The sequence below is a fragment of the Manacus candei genome, unplaced genomic scaffold (assembly GCF_025592945.1).
Source record: "Manacus candei isolate 608988 ecotype Guabito, Panama unplaced genomic scaffold, ASM2559294v1 h1tg000053l, whole genome shotgun sequence".
In the NCBI taxonomy this organism is placed as follows: domain Eukaryota; kingdom Metazoa; phylum Chordata; class Aves; order Passeriformes; family Pipridae; genus Manacus; species Manacus candei.
The window spans coordinates 2,080,191-2,104,460 of NW_026138101.1; the positions used below are offsets into that span (position 1 = coordinate 2,080,191).

At 42.7% G+C, this 24,270-nt stretch overlaps 1 protein-coding gene across 2 annotated transcripts in view; it reads right to left on the bottom strand.

Annotated features, from left to right (window-relative positions):
• Window positions 1–24,270, bottom strand: part of CMIP (c-Maf inducing protein) — a 133,355-nt gene that overhangs the window by 76,605 nt on the left and 32,480 nt on the right. The window contains exon 1 of one of the 2 annotated variants that reach the window (XM_051801742.1): window positions 20,769–21,051. The exons of the other annotated variant lie outside the window; for it this stretch is intronic. The gene's annotated coding sequence lies outside the window, so the exon portion shown is untranslated. Of the gene's footprint in view, window positions 1–20,768; window positions 21,052–24,270 lie in introns of those variants that run through there. 2 annotated transcript variants of the gene reach the window in all.

Consider the following 24,270-nt stretch of genomic DNA (forward strand, 5'->3'; position numbering starts at 1 on the left):
GCACAGGTTCCTCCGTGCTCATGTTTTGATACCAACAGAAAAAGCTCTGAGAATGCAGAATCTCAAAGTTTTGAGATCAATTAGCAGAATTTAAAATGGGGCTTACACAACTGGCAGACAGCAGCAGCAGCAGAAGTCACCTCTCCCAGTGCTAACAGGGGCCCTGCCTTCTCCCTAGAACCCTGATTCTCTGGAGCGCCTGAGACAAAACTAACTCTGTGTTAAAGTCTGTACTTTATAAAACTCTTAGAAATACCCCATGGAAATATTACAGGGTTTTCTTATATGGGTTTTTTGTGTGTGGTTTTGTTTGGTTGGTTGGTTTTTAGTATTAATTAGTGCTGTATAATGCACCAGAGACCCAAAGCTATTGGCAATCACAGCTGAGGCGACACAGTCGCTCTGCTGCTCTCACCAAAGCTCTGCAGTTCACAAAATATGAAACCTTACTGAGTAAACCTGCCAGTTTTCACAAGTTTCTTCTTTCACTGCTGTTTATCTGAAACAATATTTAGAGATGAGTTTACCACCACCCATTAGAAATGGTAAAAGCAAAGGCCAAAAAAAAAGCACAAACCCCCCACTCAAACAGAAAATTTGTCATGTTGTTCATCTTTTTTCTACCTCCAGCAAACAGAACAGTAACTTTCCAAACCCAGTGAGACTGATCAGAAATTACATCTTCTCAGATGTTGGCAAGAATTCATCAAAAACATGCACCAATATCTCTTCTATCAGAAGAAGGAAATCTAGGACAACTTTCTAGAGCCGCTGTTTAAATATAAGCCTTAAATTCCTGAATAGAGCAAGAACACTGAAAAACTCAAAGCACTGATCTGGGAAACGTAGTGACAGGTCTTTTGTGCTCTCATTCTACAACTCTGCACTTCATAACTCATGCATAACTCATATTCACAGAAACCTGAAGAGTAAACCCACCATACAGTGAGAAGGAGAAGAACTGAAAATAGTCCCTTTTTCAATGTTTTAATCCCTTCCGTGAAAACAATGTGTTTCCATAATGCTAAATAACAAGTTATGTGTCTGCAGGATCAGGCTCCTTTTTCAATTATGAGCTAATTATTTGAATACTGAAAACAGAAAATCGGAGTCATCTTTCCTGCTCCACTCAACTTCTTTGTAAATTATTCTCAAAGAGCAAACGAGATTTCTCATTCCAATTGTATTCCAACGTGATCAAGACTTACTCCTTCCAGCTTAGAATGTGTAACACTCTTTCATTTTAGGGACTATTAGAAATTAGAGGATGCCAATATTTTATCTGGCAGTCAAGAAAGCCTTTGAAGTTTGACGTCTACAATGTCAAAAGACAAGTAACAACAGAACTTAATTTGTGCAGATGAGAAACTATTTAAAAATCAGTGAGGAAATTTCAGCAACACCCAGTCAGGATCTGGGCTCTCTGAATATGTTCCAGTTAATGCTTCCACTTCTAACCAGAATGTGCCTGTACACAAGGGTGTGAGTTTGAGACAGTGACCTTAAATACACACAAGGGGAGTTCAACATCCACTCTCTGCATGCTTAGAAAGAACGGGGAGAAAAGTACAGCATTCTTTTCAGATTTTGATGTACATTTTTGGACACCCTTTCTGGACACTCTCCTCTCAAGCTCAGGTTTGCTGTGCTTGGCAATCTCTTTTGTGTCTTTTGCAACACTGCGCACACACAAATTGCCTGTGGTTTCATGCTTTGCTTCCCATTTAAAACTAACACTTAAACAGTAGCTTTATTTTTGTTAAATAAAAGGTTCTTTTTTTTTCCCCTGAATTCTGACATCTATTTCTCTTTTTCAACCTGAGGGAAAAATGATTTTTTACGACTGACACAGATCAATCTCACGAGTAGTATTTTGTCTTTACTACTTTGATTCACTAACTCTCATTCATGTTATTCCTCAGCTTTTTGTGCTGTGTTCCACAATGACAGCAGGTAGCATAATGTTAATATTTGGACTGCAAGCTCTGATGACACATATATGTTGGAGACTCTGAACTGCAAAGAAAAACTAAGGTAAGGAATACATAACACGAAAAGAACCGCGTTTTCTCAAATTCTTACGTTGAGGGGGAATAAAAGAAGTCAGATAATTTCTATATATAATTTCTGTATATGGCTACAATATATCTACTGAAGGCAAGGTGGGTTTTTCATTTTCCACTGAATACCAAACAAAGCCTGTATGGTTGACAATAGACAAAACCTGTGTGGTTGGTAATCTGGTTGGGGACAAGAGACCCCTCGTGTTTTCTTTGGGGTGTTAACAGTGGCTGGCTCAGTGCATTCAGCTTTTGGCTTCCCCAGTAAGCTCAGGTGCCAGTGAGCTCCTGGTTCCCAGGTACCACTGCACAGAGACACCCTCACAGAGACATCTGTCACAGCGAGACAGCCTCAGCAACAGGCAGTGACTCCACCAGCCTCGGCCCCAGAGGCAAATCCCCTTCTGGGGAGAAATCCTGTACATTTTACACACCCAAGTCTCCACATTCCAGCAGTATCACCTTCTCAGCCAACCCAGCAGCCCAGAGTGGAGGGAGAATTGTATTTACTGCCCCGTATCAGCACCGTGATGCACCACTTTTGAAGCCGTTTCTCTGCAGTGACGTGCTCTGCCTTCCCACCGAAGATTATGAAACCACTTTGAACCAAAGAGCTTCCTCCCTCACATGGCCTTCCAGGACCAGCGAGGGGAGATGAACCCTGCCCCGAGCACTCCCTAATTGCTTCAGCAGAAGCCGAAAGACGTCAGCAACTGGACTTTCTGCTCCTTATTCCCTGAGAAAGCAGAGAAAAATCTGCAGAGAGCAAGCCTCCCATGGCAGGTTTGGTGTGAAAAGCCTGATCTTTGGCCAGCCATGCAGGGAAGATAAAGGCTGACCTTGTGTGCTCCGAGCTGCGCTCCCTGACCGGGGCTCAGCAAGGGTTACTCCAGCAAGCCCAAAGGCAGCGAATGCACTCAGAGTGCTACTGTAATCTCACCAACATCTGCAGCTAAACTCGTCCCAGGGAGCGAGGCAGACCTTTCAAACAATCAAACCTGAAAAATCAGAAGTGTTTTAACTGCACGACAAGGGAGAGGAGCCGACCCAGCTGCTAAGTTTGACCAGCATGTTTGTTACTGCGTTTCTGGCAGCTTTGCCCCAGCTTCCAGCAATCTGTTCAGCTGATTTTAATGGGCTGCTTTGACCTTCAAGGCTCTTGAGGGTTTCTAGGTTTCACACACCTTCCTTTAGCTGTGCCTTAGACTGTATCACTAGCTACCTGCAGAATTTGTTGCTTAGTTCATTTTGAAATGTCTCAGACTCAGAATCTGCCTTCTCTCTTCAAAGAGTTACTTTAATTCTCAGCCAAAGAAAATGAAGAACATCAAATACAAAAAACAAAAAACAAACAAAAAAAAAATCAACCAACCAACCAACCAACCAAAAAAAATGCCAAACCCATTCATTTGCTGCCACAGAGAGTTATCTGCTTTATTTTGTACAAAGCAGTGAAAAAGGCACAGCCCCAAACCTGAAGATTTCATCTGTCAAAATAAAATCATGTCACACATAAGATGCCTTATCGCAAAGTAGCACGGAACAGCTGAGCATAGTTTGTTTTCTTGAACTGCCTAAATTAACTTGGCAAAAGCAAGGACAGCACCACTCACAACGTGGCATGGCACAAGCCTACACTATGTGCCAGTTTTACAAAGGAACCATCCAGCTGCAAGTTCCACAGCCTTGCAGGCTTCTCGCTAACATTATTTTCTTACTGCAAGGAGAATTTGTGTCCTTAATAAATCACAGGAGCTCCTGGGATCGGCTGTCTATGACAGTGGCATGATATCAGAGCACAGTTTGGATATTAAAGTGCAGATTCCAGCTATATCCTGAGCATAGGGCTCCCAGCTCACACCCACACAGCCCGCATGCCACTCCTGTTAATATTTCTGTAGGCCACTAACTACCTTATGGCAGCATAGAGAACCCCTTGCTTTGACCAGTTTTAAATGCAAATTTGTTCAAGCCGTGTTAATGGTTCATTTACTTCTACAGCAATCAATCCATATATTGCACTGGTGTCAGCTTTTGATGAAACACAAGCTACAACACCCCAAGACCACAGAAGATGCACATCCCAATCACCAACATGCACAGCAATACTGACTGTGGGTGCTTCAGACAGAGAGAGCACGAAGGACTTATCACTGTGAGTTACATAAACTGGTGGAGAAATACAGAAGGGACATGTCCCCTAGGCCAGGGGACAGCATTCCCATTCCGGCTCTTGATCTGAAAGCTCTTGTTATGAACACAGTACAGGGGCTTTGCAAAGTGACAGCTGGCTATCAATGAACAGAAGGAAAGCAACGTCATTCAGCCTCCAAATCTCTTTGTCTATCCCACTTAATTTATTTATGCTAAAATCTTGGAACACAGCAAATACAAAGCCACCACACATTTGTTTCTGCAGGAAAAAGTCTGGTAAAAAACACTATTCAGCACAACTGTGCTTGGCATGGACTGTCAGTCATAAGCAAAGCCATAACAAAGGCCATAGGAAAAATTGGGTCAGGAGTGTTGGAGCACCTCTGACCTCACAGGCTGTCCCCAGTGAGCAAGGGATGGGATGTGCAGTAGTGGGAGTCTGTATTGTTGATACTCCAGCTCTGTAGATAAACAAAAAGATTTGATTCTGGAAGCAGATAAGCAAACATCTTTCATCGGGGCTAAAACAGATACATTTCAGAGCAATGTGCAACTGCCACTGATGCCTATCAGAAAGTTCCCTTTTGATTTCAATTTCAGAAAAAGATCAGCTTACCCACTGCAAAACAGCACTGCAGCTAAAAACTGCTCTCCACATAGACAGGCAAAGCCTTGGTTAACCATATGTGGGATTATTTACCTGCGTCACTTATCTGTATGTCAGCAAAACCACTATTTCACCAGTCAATTTCTGCAGAAAAGAGGCTGAAAATGAAATGCAGCACGACTCTCTTTGTTCCCCTACTGTCCTGCTTCCAACCCTAGAGAAAATGGGAGGTGTTACAGGCACCAAAGGAAATATAAAACCCAACAGAGAACACACACCTAACTTACATGCAACAGCAACCTTCAGAACTACAGATTGTAACAAAATCTGAAAGGCTTAGAAGGAAATTACCTACGACATCCAATGAGTTAGGAGAAGAAATGTAAGACTAAGCTAGAAAAATATGGGAATGCAGTTACGGTGTGTAGAACAAGGGTATGTAAAGTCAGGAATGGAAGGCACTTGTACAAAGAGTAAGTGCCACTTAGTCCACTGGGACTCAGAAGCCCTTTCTTCCCCTTGGGGTTCAGTCACTGTCAGGCTGAATATCTGCTCTGCTTCTTTGTGTCCCAGGTTCCTCACATTCTAATATGAAAGATTTTTCTTTGTAAGGCACCTGGAGACCCATAGATGAAAGGCACAGCAGCAGAACTAGGTCAGACAATGCTGATGTATACAATTAACTCTGCAATTTACGTGGCTGGAAAGTGTAATTAAAACTCTAGATCCCTTTTCTCAAAGGTTCAAAATAAGACAGGGTGGGTTTGATTCCAAAATGTAAGACACACATTTGCACTTTGGTTTATAAAGCTGCATAACAGCTTTTTTAAGTAAATGCTGTAGTTCAGAAGAAAGCAGAGGACAAATCCAGGGATTAGCGAGAGCCGCGTCATTTCCTATGACCTATCCATTACTTTACCAAAACCTTTAAAAAAAAAAAAACCACCACACACACCAACACAAACTTCCTGTACTCTAACCACTGAATGAGCAAGCACCGTTACACTTCAAGAGATCCTCTGAGTAGCTGTACTATTGCACAAGCCACTGCACACAACACCTAAAACCCAAATCCCAAGTTTTCTTCCAGTGTTACCCCACTGTAAATCTAAAAATATGGTTGCACGTACCAGTCAGACTGGGCCAAATGGTTTCTCTTGAAAGATGCATACAAGTGGTGTGTAGTGCAATGCAACACACACTTTTCTTCTTTTCTCTTCTTATAGAACCAAATCCCACAGGTTCCCCTGATTTCAATTACTAGTAGACACAGCACAGAAACCACCATCACAGTTGGCAGCAGCTGGCACCTTTTCAAAGAGCATCTGTGGAGAAACCCAGAAATGACTGGCACGGGATCTCTTAGAGGTGGTCTCACCACAAGGGCAGAGCACTGCAAGGAAACCTTTTTTCCAGCCCTCTGCCCTCGCTACACGCAGATGACCTCACTCGGCAAGGCTGCCTCCACCAGCGGTAATTCCAGCCGTAGGAACATACCAGCCACTCATAACCAAAATTATCAGGCTCCATCTCCAACACAGCAGCCAACACCGCCTTTGAAGTGGAAACTGAAGCCCTGGGCTTTTTGACTGTGTGATGAGGGTGCGGATAAACAGAGGCAGCCTTGGTTTCCTGGAAGAGGGGACAGGAATGAGGGAAGAAATGCCTGGCTGGGGAGGTCTGACGTTTGATTCAGCTCCGCTCTTGGTCTCCCCCGCTCACATACCTTTGCACACAGGGAGCTGGTATGTTTACTAAGGGCTCTGGTTGCTCACTGGAGGTATGATGGGGCAAGTGTTCCTTCACCTACTCTTCTGCAGAAGTGATGGATTCCCTATCTGCTCCTCCCCCCCAGCTCCCCGGATTGCAGAAGGGCAGGACACAACAAACAGAGCAGAAACTGATGTTAGTGATCTTTCTTTTTTTAAAGCTGGTCTTGATACTTGTGGCATAGTACAAACTATGTTTCTAGACACCAATTTAAAACACAAAGAAAGTAACTAAATCTCAGTGAATCTTCCTAGAAGTTATTAATTCCAGTAGATTGAATTTACTGGATGACACAACGAACTGTGAAGCAACACCCACCCAGAGCTCTTTTATCTTGTCTACTATGCAGACAAAACCATAGGTAAGGGACATTCTACAGACTGGCAATGTAGTGAAAATGTAGGAAAAAGGACACAGATAATTGCATCACCTTTTTTTAAATCCAAAGGGTTAATGCTAGTCTGGATGGTCTCCAATTGCATCAAGATGATATACTCAAAATGAAAAGGCTATGTAAAAGGCTCTGTTGCAGCCCTATAAATGTTAAGGGTTTTTTTCTTCCTCTATCTCAAATATGTCAGCTGTTACTGGAATTTATTGGTTAAATGGCAGCAGAGACCATTTAAGTAAAAAGAAGCAACATAACCACAAGAGAATTTATTTTATGATTTGCAACGAGGTGCAAATCCTGCCAACCACTTTAAACAATCAAATCAAACCTAATTTACCCTCACTGGAAGGACAAAGAGTATATAAATCTAGAAGAAACTGAAAAGGTCTGTTTCACTTCTGAGCCACGTGACCTTTCCTGGTAGAAACTCTAATAGAGTTATGGTATTATTCCTCCTTTTTTTTGGTCAGAAAAACTAAGGCATGAAATAGTCACCTCTTCTGACACAGTAGATCAGTAAGGACAAAGCAATGCCTTGCCCACAGGTCCCCAAGAGCTCTTCCCAAAAGATTTTTTTGACAAGAGCCCAGATGTCTAATGCCATTTGGGGTACAACAGGAACCAGTGGCCTTTGTAGAAGAGCTCAGGTCTACTGCAGACTGTTGCATCTGTGACCCTGTATATGCTCTAGATATCCTTAAGTATATAAATGGTCCCTCACTCTTACGTACAGGTAACTGAATCACACCCTTTGTAACTACTGTCCCACAAAAAGTTCTCTAAGACTGCACTCCCCTCTTTTCTCCTCCCTATTTCACCACCACTGAACTCCAAAGAACATTAAACTAAAATGAGGCTGGCAGTGAGGAAAGGAAAAACAACCTGTTCGAGATGCAGCCACGCACACCAGCTGCACAAGCCACCATTGAAATTCTGCTTTTGTATATTTGGCATCTGTCAGAGAACAAAATAGGGAAAATGAAAAAGCAGAGTCTTTAAAGGACAGAGCACTCTCCCAAGGCTGTTTATGGCCTGCCTCTTGTTAAAATGTTTATTTGCATTGGTATATTTAGATGGGTTTTAAAAGCAAAGGCTCCCTTCCTCATGCCAATCTTTCATGGAGACCGCTGGTTACATCTGTTAGTGTTTATATGAGAAACAACAACAAAAAACTTGCAGCTCTTGCAAACATGGGTAACCCACACATTATCATGTGTGTGACTGTGGTGCACTTACACATTCCTCGTGGAGGAGATGAAAGGGGACCGGGCTGCCGAAAGCACCACGCAAGACCAGCTACTCTGAAGAGCTCCAACGTCAAGAAGTCTCCAGTGTCCCAGCAGCTTCCCTGTGTGCTGGAGCCTGCGGTGCAGCCCACTGTGGCTGGGTCCCAGGAGCCAGCAGGCATTAAAGGTGGTATTCTGCTTTGTACACAGCCAAACCAGCGCTCTCTCTTAAATGTCTCCTTCTGACTTGGGGCAGGGCAAGGTGAGGGACACACTGGTCTGCTGCCATTAACACCAGCGACTGGCTGACCTGGACAGAGGCACCAGGATGCTATCAGGGAAGGCTGCAGGAATCTTGCAGTCACACCCTGATTAATTGCTTAAGACAGCTACCTGATGTCCTAGACATTGATTTTAATTCAAGGAAAAAGATAAATAGAAAAAGGCTTCTTGCATTCATGCAAATCCTCACAGCAGAGCCTACACCCAGGACTCCTGTCTCTGCCCAGCCTTCATCACTGTACCGAAAAGATGAGCCTGAAAAGCAAAACTACACAACTGGGAAGGACTAGCACAGCTGCAGTAAGGAACCAACTCTGACCATCCTCACACGTCTGAACCAGTAGGATCAATGGTGAACGCCACAAGGATGAGGCACTTCCCTACTATCTAATTCTGACCTACAAATATCAGTCACCAATAAGGTTATCCAAGAGAAATCCTTCCATCTGAGAAAGGAGAGGAGTTAAAAACCAGAGGGCAGAAACCTCTCCTCCTCCACCTGACCCAGAAAGGCAGAGGTGGGCCCACACCCAGAACCGAAAAGCAGAGCCCACACCAAGGCCGGTTGCTGAGGAACACAGGAATCACTCATAAATGTGGCTGTTCCAACAAAGGGGCTCTAAAGTGTGGTTACTATGTATTTACACAGTTGCTTTATCTCCTGTAGCTAATACAGCGTGTTTGCTTCGGTTTTTAAAAGTACAAAGTACCCACACAGAGGAGCACCAGAGCAAAGATAAATTAAATAAATAAATAGAAACCTAAAGAAAGACACACCATGAAGGAGTCTTGCCCACTTCACCTATGAAAACAAGCACTGCAGTGTGCGTGGAGCAGTGATGGGCAGGTGAACAGTCAAATCCCACTGATCACCTAAGAAATGACCGATTCAGGTCATTCAGGCAAAGATTCAAGCCTGAAATGTGGATGATACACTTTCAGGTCTGGCTCTACGTTTCTGGTGTGCCTATATTATGAATCGCTGTTGCCTCAAGAGGTCAGAGTCAAGAGGAGAGGAATGATCTGAAGGTCAGCACTGCTGGTAAGTAAACAAAGGCAGACAGACCCAGACCACGAGGCTGAGACACGATCAGGATTCCCACTCAGGCACAGGTGTTGCCTCTAACAAAAATCGATTGCTGTGTGATTGGAAATGGCCCCTCCTGGTCCCAGGGCCAGGTGGAAAATGCACAGCATGGGTGTTGCTTCCTGTCCAACTTGTGGTAACAGTTGTTGATTGGAGATTATTTGTGATGTTGTCCTTGCTGTCAGCCCCTTGCAAAATGTTAACTAAGTTTTCTGTGTGAAAGATAAACACTTGTCAAAAATCCCAGTAGGAATTGCAAGAAGTTGACAAAGAACAATCAAATGAGCAACGAGTGTGACTGACAGATCAGACATCTCAGAACATCAGATTTCTAAGGCCTGCAATTAATCAAAACCTCATTGTAACTCCTAAATTAGGAGTCAGAAAAATTACCATTAGCCTGTAAAAGAAGAAAAGGGGGGGAAAAAGGGAAGTAGAGAAGAATAAAGGAGATACCTCAGGGTAAACAGCCAGTTACATTGATTACCTTGTTCATTCAGTCTTGTAAAACAAAGATTAAACAGTCAAAAGGAAAGTAGAAAGACTCATTTGTATTTAATGCACAGAGCATGTTCCACTCTCTGCTCTACCAAATACTTGAGATATGACCAAGTTTCTTGCAGGCAAACATTTTTGGAATTTCCCATTATTTCTTGGTGGCTACACATTCGTGCTCATTTCAGCCAAGACCCTGCCATCTAGGATATAAACTCCTGAAATCTCTGTCACAAGCAGGCTTAGAAAAAGCTATGTAGCTCCTCTGAAAACGACTCACAAGTATCTTAACCTAGTCACCCAACCAGCCTGTTGCTTTCAGAGCTTATCTCCCAGCGTATCAGTTTCCCCTCAATTAAACCAGGCTATTAAAACTTCACTGTAAAAGAAGCTATTCATTAAAGTTTTGTCACATCCTTGGATGAAAATGCCCCAAGCAGATGCGAAGAGTTACAAGATTTGTGCTCACAACTGAACCAAAACCGAACATAAACAATTATGGTGCATTTGCACACAGCAAGGGAGATCCCCCCTCCTCCCACCTTCCTTCATGCTCCAGTGCTCCCTTTTCAGAGGATGGCAGCTGTTAGCAAAACAATGAACGAACAGAGTGCACAAGAATATTAACACAAGAACATGAGATTAGACCTCAGCAAGCAATTTTCTCTCCTACATACACAGGTCAAGAATTCATCCATATATATATATATATATGTATATGTATATATATACACACACATATATATGCACAAATATATGCACACAAAGGATTCTTAAAGAAGAGAGGATCTTCAGCACAGTTTGCACCCTTGCAATCACAAAAGCAGATTACTCTTAGTCAAATATTGTTAGAAATTACTAGATGTTCAAGTTCCACACTAAACAGTAAAAGGATTATAACCTCCACCCAACTCCTGTACATAACACACGTCATAACAAAGGCCACACACCCCAGGTGTGTGGGAAACAATGAATAATTCTTCCCAAATTTACTTTTACTATACTTCATCCAGAGTCAATGTTCAGAACTGGATAAAAGTGAGTGGAAATGGTATAAATATAGACATTCTTTTGAACAAGAAGCGTACAGAGTATAATTTACAAAAATTACTACTGGAGAGGTATGTGAAAATAAAATATTAAATACATCTAATTTTGTAATGACAGGTCACGACAATTTGTTGTACTTCAAAGGACTGAATTCAGTATGTTCCCAACGATCACAAAGTACTTTTTTCTCCCACAGCAAATGTACTTTACCATCGTATTTTCTGGTAAACACGCCTACTTCTAAATGCTAACACTTTCTTTTAATGACCAACAAAAGTCACAATCACGAAATTTCCTGACAAACTTGAACAAATTATGTCTTTGGCAATCACAGAGAACACCATGCATTCCTCTTCATGCCCTTCAATCTTCTCTGCTCTTTGCTTGGTATTTTGCAGATTATTCACATTAGTATTCGCTGGAGTCAAACACAACCCACATACTAAAACAGAGGTACCATTCCCTAAAAAAAGTGCAACTTGATGATGTGCAATCTTTTCTGCAAATCCAAGAACCTTCCCTGGACATGGGCAGACCCACAGTGTGATGGCCAAATTCATCTCCATCTGTCCTGAACTGGTTGACGGCGCGTGACACGGAGCGAGAGGAGCAGGAGGAGGGACTGCACGGGGAGTGATGCAGTATTTTGAATGTAGCTGACTGAAGAGTTTAACAGCCCCAGTACATGAATTTGCTGCAAAATCTATTACGCAGGTTGTGACCTTCATCGGCCCAGACTGTTATCAAAAGCCATTGTATGAGAATGTCAGAATGCCACACCACATTGCAGCATTCACATCGAGTCCATTCTCTTTGCTTCTCTCACTCTCTCGAAAATTGAAACTTCAGACAGTGCTGAAAAGACTGTGAATACATCTATAGTCCAGCACACACTGGAATACAGAGAACAAATTTTCTGCTCGTATTTCTAGGGAAAGGTTCCCCTGAGTTCCCAGGAGATAGAATCACAGAATCGTTTAGATTGGAAAAAGACCTCTAAGATCACTGAGTACAACCATTAACCCAGCACTACCACTAAATGCCACACTAAACCATGTCCTCAAGCCCCATACTTTCCTATCTTTTAAATCCCCCCAGGAATGATGGGTCCACTGCTTCTCTGGGCAGTTCATTCCAGTGTTAGACAATGCTTTCAGTCAAGAAATTTTTCCTAATATCCAACTTAAATCTCCCCTGGCACAACTTGGGGCCATTTCTTCCTGTTGTATCACTTGTTAATTGGGAGACCGACCACCACCTCGCTGCAACCTCCTTTCAGGTAGTTGTAGAGAATGAGAAGATTTCCCCTGAGTCTACTTCTCTCCACGCTAAACAACCCTAGCTCCCTCAGCTGCTCCTCATAAGACCTGTGCTCCAGACCCTTCCTCAGCCCTGTTGCCCTTCTCTGGACACACTCCAGCACTTCAGTGTCTTTCTTATCATGAGGGGCCCAGAACAGAACACAAAATTCAAGGTTCACTAGTACCCAGTACATGGGGATAGTCACTGCCCTGGTCCTGCTGACCACACTACTGCTGGTACAACTGATGCCACTGGCCTTCTTGGCCACCTGGGAACATGCTGGATCACGTTCAGCTGCTGTTGGCAAGAACCTCCACGTCCCTTCCCACTGGGCAGCTTTTCAGCCACTCTTCCCCCAGCCTGGAGTGTTGTGTGGGGTTGTTGTGATCCAAGGGCAGGACCCGGCACTTTGCCTTGCTGAACCTCATACAACTGGCCTCAGTCCACTGATCCAGCCTCTCCAGATCCCTGTGCAGAGCCTTCCTGCTTTCAAATAGAACAACACTCCTGTCCCACCTGCTGTCGCCCTGCAAACTGACCGAGGGTGCACTTGATCCCCTCGTCACAAATGATAAAGATACTAAAGAGAACTGGCCCTGGAGAACACCACTAGTGACCTGCCACCAACTGGATTTTAGCTTCATTCACCACCCCTCTCTGGGCTCTGCTGCGAGGATTTGCATGAATGCAAGAAGCCTTGAGCACCCAGTTTCTCAGGAAAATGCTGTGGGAGACAGTGACAAAGATTTTACTGAAGTTTAGGTAGACCATATCCACAGTTCTCTCCTCATCCACTAAGCAGATCACCCTGTCACAGAAGGGGATCAGGTTGGTCAAGCAGGACCTGCCTTTCCTACATCCCTGCTGGCTGGGCCTGATCCTCTGGCTGTCCTGTACCTGCTGTGTGATGGCACTGGGGATGAGCTGCTCCATGAGCTTCCCAGGCACCAAGCTCAGGCTGACAGGCCTGGAGTTCCCCAAATCCTCCTTCCAGCCATTCTTGTAGATAGATGGGTGCCACAATCAGACATATGTGTTACTGTGTCAAAAAAGCCCAAAAAGTTTGCCCATGTACCTAGATCAGGTCAAAGACACAGTAAAATACTTCCTGCCCAAGCACATTTTTACTAGTGTGCTTAGGCCATGGGTGGCCCTTCAGAAGCTGATTTGTCTATCTGCAGTAATTAACAACTCTTCTGTGCTCCTTTGGTTTTCCACTCATCAGAGAGCCCTACCCAGTGAGGCAGCAGTTCCTGGCAGCCAGTGCTGGCACTGAAAGCAAATAATACAGATGCCAATTTCTCAGCTCAGTGAAAGACGGTGAGAGAGCCAGATAAATTGAGCGGTGTTTCTCTGGATGTTCCCATGCAAGGTCTCTTCCCACCACAGGTCTGCTGCCATCAGGCAAAACATTTCACCTCCAGCAGAGCGATGTTTAGAAAATAAATAAAATCACTTCTCTGTGGAATAAACTTTATAATGTTGCCTCATCATAGACACTCGACCAGGGAGAGATCCACCACACATTCCCTTTCCACATAACTGCAGATATTTATACTGGCTGATGAAGAATATTTGGGGCCCAAACTCCACAAATATCTGCAGATTCTTCCCAACTGGCTCAGAACAGCCATTTGGGGAAAGGCAACAAGAAAAATCTCCCTTCTCAACATGCTTTTACTGGCCAATCATTTATCTATTTATGGTAAAAACCCTTGTGTGGTACATGATACCAGGCTTGGAAAAGCAATACAGCATCCATGTTAGCAAGTCAGTGAGCTCAAATATGAGATTACTGGTGTCAGACTCGCATATTAGTGAAACTTTGCTGATCTCAGTGTAGGTACTCTCACTGGAGATTGCAACAACGAGCAATTAGTTGAATGAATGTTGAATTAGATGAATGGTGGAAAGAACTCCTCCAAATGAAGTCAGTTCTGTAAGAGTAACCACCACTCCAGTAACTCAGTTACTTTGCTTTTGAAAAGTAGAACTAATTAGCAGGGTCTGGCAATACTCTTGATAAGAAAAATTCCGATTTAAAACCCAACTTTTAGTTTTCTAGCTAAAAGGCTAGTACAACATGCCAGGAGGTCCTGGGAATCATTTAGGGTATTTTAGGGCGAATCTACAACTGTCACTATGATTTATGGCTACAGAGGCTGGCAGAATCTGCTTTTCTCCTCTGCAGTCCAGAGAGGAATCCTTAGCCTGACATGAGCTCAGAGAGATGCTCCCTGGGATACAAGGTCATTGACCCACCTTTACATTTTACTTTCATAACTCAAGGCTTGACAAAACAGCAACCCTGAAAGTCGATCTGACATCAGCAAGTTTATCTTCTCTAATTGCAGCGTTGCCTCCAAAATTTAATATATTACCTGATGAAGGAAAAGAAAAAAAAAACCCTTCTCACACGCACACAGATTGCACCACACCTTTCCCAGCAGCTCAGTGCTGGGAGGAGACGTGCATTTTAAGGTACCAGGCGTTTCAGCACACAATTGAAGAGTCATGTCCTTCAGGAGCAGACCTGGTGGGTGGTTTGGCAGTTCCATGTCTTTCATTGCTGTTTGGGCCCCAATGGCAAAAAGCTGAAACGGTGACAGAGCAAGGAGCATAAACCCTCTGCTTCAGTTTCCAGTCATTCCTGGTTGAACTTCTCTTTTTTTTTTTTTTTGTTTAAGGGAGAATTCAAGTAAAGTTTTAGTTCTAAAAATTCCCAACAATAAAAGTGTAGTTATCACAGAACTCTAGTTAATCTATAATCTTTACAGGAACAGTGTGGCAAGAACATACACCTATATTGAAGTTTATATGGTTGAATGTGTCCTAACGCAGCCAGAACTGGATGAACACAAGGTAACCAAAGCCCCATCCATTCCTGCCAAAAAGCTTAGCACTGAGACTCACTGGGCTGATCAAATCAGTTTTATTTTTAAAGAGAATTTGGTGCTTGGAAAATGAATATGGTAAGAACTGCTTCTAGAGCCTATGTGAGCCAGCACAACATAAAATAAACCTATGGCTGAGAAGCCAACCTTGAAGTTCTTTATTTAACCTACAGTCAGTGAAAATGGGTTGCTTCTCTTGGGTAGAGTTGTGATCTAACCCCTTTACCTCCTCCTGCAGCCCATTTCTGCTTTACCATTGCCCCCTCAGCTGGGCTACTTCAACCATTTGCAGCCTTGGAAGGTAAAGGGGATCAGGGAACTGATCCAGGCCAAAAATAATCCCCCCTCCTTTTTTCCAGTGCTGATGAATTTCTTGACCTCACTCACCAGGCTGCCTGTAAACAGCTGGACCACCCAAGCAAAGGATGGTGTGGGGGCGGGAATGACAGGACAGGAGGCCTGAGGAGCCCCAGCCAGCTCTTACAGAGACGACTTTTCAGCTGACAGCTTTTGTCAGTGCAGCTATGGCCTTCTCCACCAGCCCAGAAATACCTCGATTCACCCATTTTCTCCTCTAAAGCTGCCTGCTCCTCCTCACTGCTGTGAAGAGCCTTGCTTAGGTAAATGATGAAAAGCAAGTTAAAGCTGAAACCAGAGCAGAGTCATAAAATCACAGAATCATAGAACACTTAGGATGGAAAAGACCTTAAAGAGCATACAGTCCAACCACAAACTTCCATATAAAATGTGGAAAAGCAGCTGTTTTCCTCTCCAGTCAGGCCTGGCTGTGAAAGAATTTCAAGCAGCACGACCTATCAGTGTTTTGTCCTTTCTAAACCCAAGAACACAAGACCTGTGCTGCTCAAGTGATAAAGATCAGTAAACTCTCTATTGAAGTATTGCTGGGTTAGTCAACACAGTTCAAACCTGGAGTAGTGTGGTGAGATGCAAGAGCCTGCTTTAAATTCCTGTTAGAGCAGCTTATGGCAAAACTAAAAACTCCTGGGGACTCTAGGCTTGCATCTGCCTACTTTTTAGAGACAGCATTGCTCTGGCTCCCATCAGTCAGGTACAAAACAGACACACTATCTGGTATTTCATAAAGGCCATTTAGACACTGTTTCAAGTGTAGCCAAGGAAACTGCTCTCCTCATGCTGCCGATGCTTATCTCTGTCCAAACCAAAAACACAATGTTAAATTTAACTGTTGTTCAAAAGCACATTTTAGCATCCAAACAGGAAACTAGAATCGTTTAAAAGCACTTGTCTTCCTTCAAACTTTTAACAGAGAGCAGTTCTCAACCCCTAGTAGCACAAGTAACATTTCTCTAAGCACAGACACTCAAACAGGCTCCTCTCTCCACAACTACCCAGCCAGCTCTAGAAAGTGCAGAAGCAAAGCACATCCAGTAATTGTTCCCATTCAAACTGCTTTTGTAATCCCAGCTTGGGGGTGGTGCACATGGAGGAGATGGGATTTCCAAATAAGGATGTCAAAATAGAGGCCAAATTTGAGAAACACCAAGCATTCTGTTGTGTTCTCCATCAGCATCTCCAAAGGGTTCCACTCTAGCAAAAACCTGGGTATTTGTGTAAGAGACTAACTCCAGATTTTGGCCAAGGAGATTGCCATCTTTAGTACACTTGAACCACGAGCTAGGACACTTTATCTGTCCTTCTGTATTAGCACATTTGTTTTCAAAAGTCTCTGCATTTGTGTATTTGTATAAAGCCTCTGCATTATTTAATAGAGACCCTGAATGCAGACACGCAACTGCTGCCTGCCGACCTACAATGAACCTGCAGACATGTTGATTTTATCTGTTTAACAGATTAGGGTTGCACTGACAGATGGACAATGCTACTGTTAAATTAATTAAAAATTAATACCATTAATGTTGGATGAGCATGAAACAAATTACCTTTGAGGTAAGATACTTCTAAATAGGGGGAGAAAAGGAAAGCAGTTAATGACGTTGGAAGATAATACCTTCTACTTTTAAAGTTATTTACTTCCAATTCTTCCTTTCTCTTCTGTTTTTCCTTTGGCAATGCTTTTACTAGCCTATACTCTTATCTGTTTTATTTGTGTTAGCTAACTACTAGTGCACTTACTCAAATTTATAGAACATAATGGCAAGCCAAATCATTTCAGATGTCCCTTTCATAGAATATAATGTACTGGTCAAGATTTAGAGAACTATTAAAAATACATCAAATCACTCCCATTTTCTACCATTAGCTTTTCGTTAGCAAAAAGTCAAATTAGTATCTCCTTCGGTTTCTCCTAAGTGGCATTCTTACAAAGCCCATAGATCAATTCAAGTCTCCTTCCCATTCTCCTTACGTTTCTGAGGCAGAAGATTTAGCCTTCTGGGTAACATGCAGCTGGTAAATTTTTCTGACATCACTACCCACACAATTTTGTGAGGGCGCCCATTGAACCATTGTTTGCAAGCAAGTCTTCAAAATTACTAACCAGGGTAAAAATTCTGCAGTGCCAAGAAGTCAAGCTGAGCTACTCATTTCTTAGTATCCACAATTCAATTAGCTGCAAATACCACAGCAGCAGCAAGCCAGCGTTTCAATTTCTGCTGGCACATAACTCTATAAACTCAGTTCAGTGTTCAGATTTAAAACAAGTAACTTCTCCACTGCATAAATCAGATACTGATACTTAGAAATATCTTTCCAAAAGAAAGATAAACAGGATGAGGGAGCAATCAGGAGTATTTTAAGATCTGTTATTTTAAATCTGAACTATAAGACCAATTGCTACTGCAATTCTCAGTTTCACAATTTTATATCCAACAATGGAAGACTAAATATGTGGTAACTGAAGAAAATTCTGTCTCCACACTGATACCCAAATATCAGAAATCTGATATCCCCTGCAAGCCTATGATGTAAAGAAACCAAAGAATAAAACATTCCAGTGGTCATGCTGGGCAAATCAACCCAAAGCAATGAGGGCCCAAGCTATTAAAAAGGATTTTCTTCTTGACTTCAGTGGCAGCACTTAAATGCATAAACTTCAGTCGTACATATAAAGGGCTGTCAGGGGGCACACATTTGCACACATTTTACTGTTTATGATGATCAAGATAAACTGGCAATGGATGCAGAGTTCTGTGTATTTTGGCCCCAGCTGTTAAATTAGCTGAAATATAATGTTTCAAGTTCAAAATGGTAAAAGACCTTGTAGCCCACAAGCTGAAAGGTAAGCTGTTGGAAGGCAGATAACAACAAGAGGAATATGGGTAACTGCATAGAGTGTAGTAGTTTTGGATCACTAATCATCATAAAATTTTATGTGTCAGGATGTTCGATGAAATTTAACTCAACTTTTGCAATGAATTCCAATGGGAGGCACAAGTGACAGGCTGCCACGGTTTGGCATCACTTAAATATCTACAACACAACCAGTTTTTTATAGGCCCATGTATTATTATCCTGGTATTTCATGCTTCTGATCAAAATGGCTCAATTTCAGCACATTACTCAGCACAGCATTTAATTAAATACATTTAAAATTAGTGACAGGTTTTTTTAAACCATCTTTTCATGAAATTACTTTGACCTATGGTTGTATAAACCCCTTCTTCTACATTTCTTCTGTGAGGGGCAAGGGGGAGGAAAGGATAGAGCTCTCAGTTCAGTTCCTGGAATATTTCTTTTCCTAACTAGTGCTTTTCCTTCACTTCCTTCACTTCCACTGCTACATCCCCACCTTTCAGAGAGAAGCCCACAGCATTAGCAGCTCCTGGCCCAACAGTTCACTCATGCACTCCAAGGCAGGGTGTTGGTACTCTCTCCATGGGACAAGTTCTGCTGGCGACACTGGACATGGAGGGCATTTAAAACACTTGTCACAGAAGTTCTTCCTCTGGTCTCCTCAGCTGCTGAACTACTTATTAACTTTGCTGCGTTCGACCCGTGCCACATTTTGACAAAGTAAGAGAGAAGCTGTTAAACAATCACTTTTGACATGAAAGAGCCGTCTGGCATCCCCATGGGACACAGATTAACAAAGCCAGTTTGCACTCCAGTTGTCACAACAGAGTTTAGACCGGTGACTTGGTTTCAAAGGTGAAATCTGAACAACAGATATGAGCAGGTGAAAGGTGTCACGATGAGGTCACCACCCTATTTCACTGCAGGGCAGCCCCTGCACACACAGCAATACAGATTACGTCCTTCAGTCACTCCTGGACTGAGTCCTGCATCCAAGAAGTGATATTTGAACCTCCATCACCACTTTGTTCTTTGGCCTCTGATCCAAGTCCTCCAACGAGAATATTGATAGTTGCCGTGGAACCACAGTTAACTTGATGTTTTGTTTGATTTTTTAGATGGCACAAATACTCGGGGAGAGATTCACAAAGGGACAGGGGTGATACAACTCTGCAGTATTTAAAGTCCAGGTGCACAGCTCCCCCCACAATGCACCCAGCACCTGGCCAGGACTTTGCCACCTAGCCACAGCACAGTCACCAAAAGGTGCTTGTGAGCAGAAGAGGCATTTCCAGAGAGAACAACCTGCATCAGATGTGACCTGAGATGTGGGAACATGCTGGCAGTTTTGCTGTAAAATCAGTTAATTCACTTACACCCTTAATGCTTCAACATCTTCTGGGCAGTTACAGGGGAGACTATAAACAAAAAGAAAAAAAATCCAAAGGAAGTACAAAAATAAACCCCAACTTTACTGGATTGTGAGATACTCCAGACAGGCAGTATCAATGCCAGCAGAGATCAATACTCCCACAAAATAGTGTTATGCTATGCCTAGAAAGCAGAGGGAGCAGTAAGGGATATCTAACACAAAACCACCCAGCTCTCTTCAAGAATAGCTGTGAGAGCAGCAGCAGTGGCTGTACCATACGTACAAGTAATTACTGTCAGGACTCCATCTGGATCAAACGTTTGGCGACTGTTTCACTACTCGCAGAAAAATCTCCAAGTTAAAACTGAATTTTGAGTTGTGAGCCAGCACCTCCCTGTAATTCTCCTTTTGCCTTTCCGTACAACCACAGCACTTAACTAAGGATTTTCTGCTTGTTTCTTGTTCTTATCCTGCAGGGCAATTTTGATTCACCCAAGACATTTAACTGGGAGGTAACAAGTGATATTATTTTCACCGCAAACAGTCCCGCTTTTCATTTTTAAACGATTCTGTGGCAAGCTTTTTAGTGTTCCAAATAAATATAAATAAAATAAGAAGAAAAGCAAACAAACATGCAATCCACGTTTCCTTCTCTCAGACACCAATGGAAAGAACAGAAGCAAGCCCTGCCCAGCTACAAAGCCAAGGTTTTCAGGTGAAAAAACGGAGATTCAGCTTCAAGCTCTGTTCCACCCCATCTCCTACCTTTTATAAAAGTTCAGCAGTGCACAAATGAGATCATGCAGGAGGACCTAATTAGCTGTACTTTCTCACTGCTGCTTACCTTGCAATAAACTTAGGTATGTAGAAATGTCCTCATGCAGAGACTCGAAACCCAGGCTCCCTCTGTCCACAAGAATACCCTGACGAAACTAAATACTTTTTTTTTTTCAGATGACATTTTTCCCAGCATCCACTGCTAGAATTGCCCTCTGGCAGAGAGGGAACAAAAGAAACTCCTAATGATGAGCTCAAACGTCCAGCACTGTCCACCACTGTACCTCTAGCAAAGAATCTAACAGGCAAACAGTCATTTCCCCTGTAATAATTTTCCAGCCTCCAGCAATTCATGGCTCCTCTGCAGAGAAAGAAATACCATGCAGGTCAGTTCTACTACAAAATCCCATAAATTACATTCAAATAAAAATAAAATTTCAGAAAGAGGTAGGCAATGAAAGTCAAGGTCCAAAAAGTAAGTTTTCAGTTTTGAAGAGACTTCTATCACAGTCCAGCTGTAAGATCCTTTTTCCTCCTTCCACACTAAAATCCCTTTCAAGGCCAGAACTACAGTAACCCTGGCACAACCTGTGTACCACAGACTCAAAGCAACAGTCTACAGCCATTGAATGAGTTTAGACAGCACATGGAAAGGGACCATTTTGCTTTTATATTTCCACTCCCAGCATGGGGTTTGGTGTTTGGAGTGGCAGATTTCAAATGAATATGTCAATATTGACCAAGAGAAGCTGGTTTTAATACAAAGTATAATTAATTGCTCAGGAACAGCTGACTGCATTATTACATTTCAGGTAAGGTCTCTTTTTGGGCACAGGGACAAGCCAAGTTCTGTGGAGTAAAAATAAGTCATGCTACAGTTTCACCTGTAAAGACTTTATCGTATTTGTGAGCTCAAACTGTAACTCAGGTTTCATTTTCACCCCGTAACACCAGTAACTCATCAACCACTTCCTGCTGAACCAGCCTGTGCTCAGCCAGTTCCTCACACAGCTCCTGATGTCTCACCCCACAGTCACTCCTGTCTCCATCCCAGTTCTACGACACGAGTCTGCTCATTTCAGTGACTACTGCACTGAAGACAAGCCCAGTGCAAGAACATTAGATGATTAACGCTCTCCTAATCTATTGTGCAAAGAGTTAAAGATTAATACTGTTTTACAGGGGAAGAAACTAAGGTGGAAAGGGAAAATAAATACCATTCTGACGACTAAATCAAAAATTCCTCGTGTATCACTCAGCTACACACGCAGTTATTACCATAAGACATGCAAACTTTACACTACAAGAGATCAACTGCAAGGGACCAAAAGGAAACACCCACTCAAAGGTTTCACGTTCAAGAACAATTAATAACTCATTAACCTAAAACTGATTAATTAGAAAGGTGAACAGAGTCACTGCCTATTTTTCAGGAATCATGACTAATTCTTCTTACTTACTGAGGACTTGATACAACATTGTTTTTCCTCATGCATCTCAACAGCTCCTTCTTCACCCCTCTGGCATTGTTTTTTATTGAAATCATTCCCCATTTCTGGTTCATCTAAAATTCAATCAAACAGGAAATAATGAACACGTGTGTCTGTAACAGACCCTTCAGTGCCTGAGGAGCACATGCTGGAGTTAAAAGCTATCACCAAGGTTGGAGCTTTTTGGGACCCAATTCCACCCTGTGTGAACATTGCTTGTACAAAAGGCTAATTTAAGAGGAAACCACAGTGCTCAGTGAGCGCCAGCTCCATGAACAAGTCAGGATTTGGGTGGTAGAAGGTCCAATCTGAGACAATACATAAGGGGGGGGCCCAGGCAACATTGCTTATTTGTTTTTCAACCTCCTGCCAAGTTTCCGTGCAGATCAATATCTATGAATCATATTCTGAGATGCCAGGTAAAACCTGGTCAGTAATCAATACAATACAGGAATACAGCATGCCTGTAAAGGATTTAGCAGTCTTGTGTTCACTTCTCATACAAAAAAACCCCCTACTCTGCTTTCATTTCACAGGCTGGTTTACTAACTATAACTGTATCCTACAGTGATGTTCAGTTCATGTGGCTGTTCCAGTAAAATAGGAATAATCTGGACTATCTTCTGTTCTGATCAGAGAACTAACCCAAGAAGGTGAAACACTTGGTTATTTATGTGGCACAAACAACCTTATCCAAGGACACATATTCTTCTAGAAGGAAACAACCAACGTCAAAACACAAGTGGAAAAAATGCAATGTCAGCATCATATTGTTTCCTGACCTGTTCTATATTAGGTAATACGATATTTTCATCTGGGATACACCTAAATTGTGTAATTACCACAACACCTCACCTAAATATGGGAAGACGCCCACCCAAAGTCTATTGCTGTTCCAAGATGAAGGGAAGAAAAGGGCAGCATATTCTTCCAACAGCATTCAACCATCCTTCATGGTTTGCTCATGTCTTACCACAAAGACAACACCTGAAGCAAACCATCAGCACTTGGATGAGGCCAGGAAGGGAGTGTGAGCAGCTGAAGAAAAGCCGGGCTCAGCGGTGTCAAAACGGGTCGTGAGAAGAAGCAGGATTAAAATAGTAGTGAAAATACTACAAGGCCATTGTATCAGACTGATCCATCACAAGGGATTAAGGAAGAAAGCCCCCTCTGACCCTTGGCCTGAACTGACCAGGGTATCACTTACCCACCAAGCACAAGGTTCCTGGCAGAGGGTCTCGTGGGGCTCTGTCACACAGTCACCAGCCCCAGGACTGGGGCTCACACCATGGGACAGTAAATACAAACAGAAGGTGCTGAAACATTCTAATTTACAGCACTGCACTGAAGACAAGCGACCCTGTCTCAGAAGGGTATGAAACTCTCAAAGGTTCCAGAGCTACAACTAAATTGGTTATTTCTAGCACACAGGTCTGCCTCACTTTAATCTACTGTTGCATGAGTTGGACAACAAAAGCACTGCTGTGCTGCCAAACCTGAGAAACACTAGAGAAAGCCAAAGTTTTGGTGAAATAATTTTGTGGGAGGCTGAGGGATTATGAAACCACTCCAGTTTTGAGATCTTCCCAACAGTCCAAAAAAAACCCATGTAATGAATGTTAGATTTTCAATTGTCTGTAAAATAGATTGCTCAATGTACAGAACATACAAAAATGGATTATTTATAGAGACCATTTATGTAAACAAAAACATCTGTCGCCTATAAACAAGGAAGAGTGGCTAAAAAGAGGTTTTTATTTTAAAAAGTCCTGTCTCCTTGTCACTGTGACTTGTGCTCCAGAAATGCCATTTACATGGCTTCCATGGTAACTCTGCAGTTCTGCTCATTTTTACAAATAATGATCCAGCCACAAAAAGAGCAGCCACTCGAGGCTTATGCTAAGGCCAGTCTCAAAAGCCATGAAGGTTGAGGAAAGAAAAAAGAGCAAAAGAAAACCATCAAAGTCCAGGACCGACAACTTTATATCGTTCAGCATCATCAGTGAAAACTATAAGGATCTTCAAAAACAGAACAAACAAGTTTATAGAGTTAATAATCTCTTCTCAGCCAGTACATCC